The following is a 6,000-nucleotide window of genomic DNA, read 5'->3' on the forward strand; positions in this document are numbered from 1 at the left end:
GGTGGTGTGTGTGTGTGTGTGTGTGTGTGTGTCCCTCAGCCCAGCCTGCACCCTCTCCAATCTGGGACCCCTCGAGGGATGTCCGACTGCCCTTTTAGGCCCAGTGGGATTGGGCCTAAACGGGCAGTCGGACATCCCTCTCACAATCCAGAACTGCTGGCTCCCAACCGCTCATCTGCCTGCCTGCCTGATTGCCCCTAATCGCTTCTGCCTGCCAGCCTGATCACCCCCTAACCACTCCCCTGCCAGCCTGATTGACATCTAACTGATCCCCTGCCAGCCCGATTGCCCCCAACTGCCCTCCCCTGCAGGCCTGGGTCCCTCCCACTGTCCTCCCCCGCAGGCCTGGTCCTTCCCAACTGCCCTGATCACCCACAACTGCCCTCCCCTGCTGGCCATCTTGTGTCCACATGGGGGTGGCTATCTTGTGTTGGAGTGATGGTCAATTTGCATATTACCTCTATTATATAGGACTAGTGGCCTGGTGCACAAAAATTTGTGCACTCGGGGGTGGGGGAGTGTCCCTCAGCCCGGTCTGCACCCTCTCCAGTCTGAGACCCCTGGAAGGATGTCCTACAGCCGGTTTACAGGGATCGGGCCTAAACTGGCAGTCGGACATCCCTCTCACAATCTGGGACTGCTGGCTCCTAACCATTCACCTGCCTGCCTGCCTGCCTGATTGCCTCTAACCACTCTGCCTGCCAGCCTGCTTGCCCCCAACTTCCCCCCGCCGCCAGCCTACTTACCCCCAAATGCCCCCCCGCCAGGCTGATCACCCCCAACTGTCCCCTGTACCAGTGTGCTCACCCCAACTACCCTCCCTGCCGGCCTGCTCGCCCCTAACTGGCCCCCCCTGCTGGCCTGCTTGCCCCCAACTGCCCCCCTGCTGGCCTGCTCACTCCAAATGGCTCCATCTTCTATTCCATTTGTGTCCTTTCCACCCCTAAGTTAATGTCCTTAATATGTGGTTATGAGATGGCTCTGTGACTGAGTTGGGAAACCTTTCACGTTTCTCTTTCCTTTCCTTTCATCTCAGGATAACTGAGCTCTGCGGTTTGTGTGGGACCAAAGGCCCTGGGAATACAATGCTGAGCCCTCTGAACTCATTTTATTCTTTATTGTATTATTTGATTCCTGGGGCTGAATTAAACATGAAAACAGAAGAAAATATACCCTTAGATATAGAATCTGAGTCATTACCGGAGATTTCTGCAGGAGTTGACACTGAGGCATGAGATACATGTGTTTATTGGTCAGTTTCCTCAACTATGGAATGAAGGTTGATCCTGCCCCTCGGATCCTTTGGAGGTTGGATATGATGCATCCAGAGGGATTAACTGGCAGCTCTGAGAGGAAGATCAGAAGTCAACAGACACTTATTTCCTTTACCCAGACAGAGTTAGAAAAACACAACTCCTTTTATCATAACAGCAGCAAGGGCCATGCCTGTGGGAGGAGGAGCAGGGAACCAGCACTTCCCCCTTGCTCCTTCCCCGCTCTCCCGCCCTCCATCCCTGCATTGGTCCAGCTGCTATCGCTATCTATCGTGGAACCGCTCAACTCAGGCTCTGGCCCCGCCCATCTCACAGGGAGGAGCATGTGCAGTTTCTTGCAGACACAGAAGCAGCTGTGGAGTAGGGAGGTGGCGGTTTTTCCCCTGAGCAGGCGCTAAAGTCCTTGTTGAAGTCTCCACTCCAGAACCTGCGAGTCCAAGTCCTGGGAGGCTGTGCAGTGGAGGCGCCACATTCCTTTCAGTAGAAACTGAAGATTGATAGGAGCCTGCTGGCTGCGGGGAAGGACCAGGAGGTCTGCCTTGCGCCCATTCGCCAATCCCCAGTCCTGCTTCGGTGATCGCGCCGCCCTACCGGCCAGGGTCGCACACAGGGTGGGGCCCCCACGATCACCATGCCCGCCTGAGCCCTGCCACCCAGGGCCACACACATGGGGGCCTGGATGGCTGCTCCTGCTGTCCCGGCCAGCCTGCAGTATGCAAATTAGCTGCCATCTTTGTTGGCAGTTAATTTGCATATCGCTCTGATTGGCTGGTGGCTGTAGCGAAGCTATGGTCAATTTGCATCTCTGTCTTTTATTAGATAGGATGTTTTTTCAGGGGAGAATGAAATGGGAACACAGTTTTAAAGATAACAATAGGAGGAAAATCTGAAAAATAATGTGGGATAATTTGATACCAAACAACTGGCGGTCAAGATGGAAAGATCTACCATTGCCCTAGGAGTGAACAATAGATTAAGAAATTGGTATTGCCTATGATAGACTTTTTACTGAATGCAACTATTGTGCAAGGTGAATTATTTAAGGCTAAACAAGGCCAGGAATTTTGGTGTCTCAAGGCTATAGCTATTCTCTTCCTCCCCCAATTAAAACCCTCCCATGGAAATAAAAATAAATAAATAAAATGGGTAGGTAGAAAATTACCTGCTTACTTAACTTGTAGCTCCCACTCTGGCCATGTGTAATTCAGATGGCTCCAGGCAAGAGCTGCCCACTGTTACCCCATTATCAACTTTACTTACCAGGCCCTAGATTTTGGAAGGAGATCAAAATTAGTGCATTAAGGTGTGTTTAAAATGATGTATCAAGGGCTGGGAATGTGTGGGTGGTATGGGGGTGAGGGGTGGTGGTTAATGTATGACATTGTGTAGAACTGCCAGTGTTTTATTACTGAACTATTAACTGACAGGGTCCACAGCTCCCATGCCAACTGATACCATCTACCTTGAATAAGTGAGGCTAGGGTGGGATGACTTAAAAGAAAATCTTTATGGTTGAGAGTATTATAGATGTCCCCTCTTCCCCCACCTCCACCTGGTTCCTGCCCATCCCAGGCCTTCATCACCCTATTGTGACCATAGGTGATGCACATATGCATATAAGTTTTTTGGTTGATCTCTTCTCCCCCTCCCCTTCCCTCTGAGATTCAGGTCTATTACATGTTCCCTTACCACTGGTTCTATTTTATTCCTTCATTTTGTTCATTAGATTCCTTGTTAATTTATTTTGATTTTTTGATTGAGTTGTTGACATGTATTTGACATTTTATTGTTCATATTTTTTATCTTTCTTCTTCCTCCCCTCCCCCCACCCCCTTTTTCTTAAAGAATACCTTTCAACATTTCAAGTAATACTGGTTTGGTGGTGAACTCCTTTAGCTTTTTCTTGTATGTGAAGATCTTTATCTGACCTTCAATTAAAAAATTTTTTTTTATTGATTTCAAAGGAAGGGAAAAGGTAGATAGAAACATCAATGATGAGACTGAATCATTGATTGACTGCCTCCTGCACACTCCCCAATGGGGACCAAGCCAGAAACCCAGGTATGTGTCCTGAACTGTTGACCTCCTGGTTCATAGGTCAATGCTGAACTACTGAGCCACACTGGCCAGACTGAACTTCAATTCTAAATGAGAGCTTTGCTGGGTAGAATAATCTTGGTTGTAGGTCCTTCATTACTTTTGAGTATTTCTTGCCTACATTTTTGTTGAGAAATCAGCTGACATTCATATGGGTGCTCCCTTGTAGGTAACTAATTGCTTTTCTCTTGCTGCTTTTAAGATTCTGTCTTTAAGCTTTGGCATTTTAATTATGATGTGTCTTGGTGTGGGCCACTTTGGGTTGCTCTTGTTTGGGACTCTCTGTGGTTCCTGGACTGGTAAATGTACTTCTTTATCAGTTAGGGGGAGCTTTCCATCATTATTTCTTCAAATAGGTTTTCAATATCTTGTTCTCTCTTCTCCTTCTGGCACCCCCATAATGTGAATGTTGGTAGGCTTGAAGTTGTCCCACTATCTTAATATTTTTGGATTCTTTTTGCTTTTTTGCTTGCGTGTTTTTTTGCTTCTTATTCCAAATCGTTGATTTCTCAGAATCCTCTCCTCTATTGTTGAATCCCTGTAAATTATTATTGCAGTTAATGTATGCTTATTTTCTGACAGGTCCTTTTTCGCGTTTTTGAAATTCTAAGATCCTTGAAAGTCTCACTAAGTCCCTTAAAGTTCTCTCTCAGTAAGATCCTTGAGCATCCTTATAATCATTGTTTTGGACTCTTGTGTCTAGTAGTTTTCTTCCATTTCTTTTAGTTTCCCCACTGGGGATTTCTTCACTTCTTAAAATACACACACACACAAATAGAGTAATATGCTAATTAGACCAGACATCTTCTAGATAAAGCCATGGTGGCAGGGGCTGAGGCAGAGGCGGTTAGGGGTGACCAGGCTGGCAAGGGACGACAGTTAGGGGCAACCAGGCTGGCAGGGGAGGGCAGTTAGGGGTGAAAATTCAGGTAGGCAGGTGAGCGGTTAGGAGCCAGTGGTCCCAGGTTGTGAGAGGGATGTCCGACTGCCAGCAGGATCAGGCCTAAACTGGCAGTTGGACATCCCCCAAGGGGTCCCAGATTGGAGAGGGTGAAGGCTGGGCTGAGGGACCCCATTTCATGCACAAATTTTGTGCACCAGGCCTCTAGTGTGTGTGTGTGTATGTATGTATGCACATACATACATACACACACACACACACACACACACACACACACATACATTTTGATTTGAGAGAGGGAGAAGTAGAAACATGAATAATGAAAATCATTGGTTGGCTGCCTCCTGCATGTCCCCCACTGGGGATTGAGCCCACAACCCGGGCATGTGCCCTGACCAGGAATCAAACCATGACCTCCAGGTTCATAGGTGGATGCTCAACTGGGCTGGCCAGGCTGTTCTTTCATTTGTGAAATGTTTATTTGTCTCTGCACTTTGATTGCTTCCCTGTGTTTGTTTCTATGTATTAGGTAGACCTGCTATGTCTCCTGGAATTGACAGAATGGCCTTGTGTAGTAGGTGTCCTGTAGGGCCCAGTGGATCTCCCCAATCACCTCAGATGGCATTCTAGATGCACCTCTATGTGGGTTGTGTAGCAGTCTTGTAGTTGAGCCTTGATTTCTGTTGGCATCACTGGGAGAATTTGACCTCCAGGCCATTTGGCTGTGAGGACCTGCTGCAACCACAATGGAAGAGTTGCTGTGCAAGGAATACCCCTATGGAGCAGGACTTGCTTCAGTGGGGCATTGGTGCTCACTGAGTCTGCCCCTTCAGTGTATTGCTTATGGATGTGTAGAGTTGTAAGCTGGTATGGTGTGAAGCTGTCCACCAGGTGCACTGGCTTTGGGGCATCCTGGGAGGTGCAGTCAGTCACTGCCTGGGGCCACAGGGCCAGAGCTAGAATGATCTGCAGATTGCTGCTACTTGTGTTGGGCTTGGAAGTGCCCAGGCAAGGACAAGCTATGAAGTCAGGCTGCTGCTAGTGTCAGATCTTACTGACACCAGCTATTGCTTGAGAGATTTTAGGAAAGTCTTAAGTCTAAGCCAGGACCGGCCATTCATACGGAAAAGCAGCTGCAGTTTGGACTGCAAGTTAGATGGGGAGATGATCTCATGGAATCCCCAGGGCAAGCGAATGTGTGAGCCCGGCTGATGTAAACTCATATGGTTGCCAGACAGCTCTGTGAGGGGAGGTGGCCAGCACAGGAACAATGACTCCTGAAAGCACCTGTCTGGGAGAAAGCTGCCCCTAAATTCATGCCCTGATGCCAGACAATCCAATTCTTCCCTGTATGTCCCTGGATTTCCCCAAGCAGCTGCCAGTGGGTCCATCTAAGTTTGTATGTTGGCCCTTTAAGAGGAACTGTCTGAGTCTCCAGCAGTCTCCTTGTTACACAGCCACAATTCCTATTGGTTTTTACAGCCCCAATTTACAAGGACTTCTCTTCCGAGCTCTGGAAACTTGGGCTGGGGGTCTGATGTGGGACTGGAACACCTTACTCCTCATGGGAGGCCTCTGCAGCTGAGATATCCCTCCCGATGAGGGGGAAGGGAGAAACCACATGTGGGTGTTGGACCAGCCCATTCCATCTCTCCTATCAGTTTCAATATGCTTTCTCCTTTACCTCTCTAGTTGTGGGACTTCCATTCAATCAGATTTCAGGTGGTT

Source organism: Myotis yumanensis, unplaced genomic scaffold (assembly GCF_028538775.1).
Source record: "Myotis yumanensis isolate MYYU_CA2020_CCGP unplaced genomic scaffold, mMyoYum1.0.hap1 SCAF_3, whole genome shotgun sequence".
In the NCBI taxonomy this organism is placed as follows: domain Eukaryota; kingdom Metazoa; phylum Chordata; class Mammalia; order Chiroptera; family Vespertilionidae; genus Myotis; species Myotis yumanensis.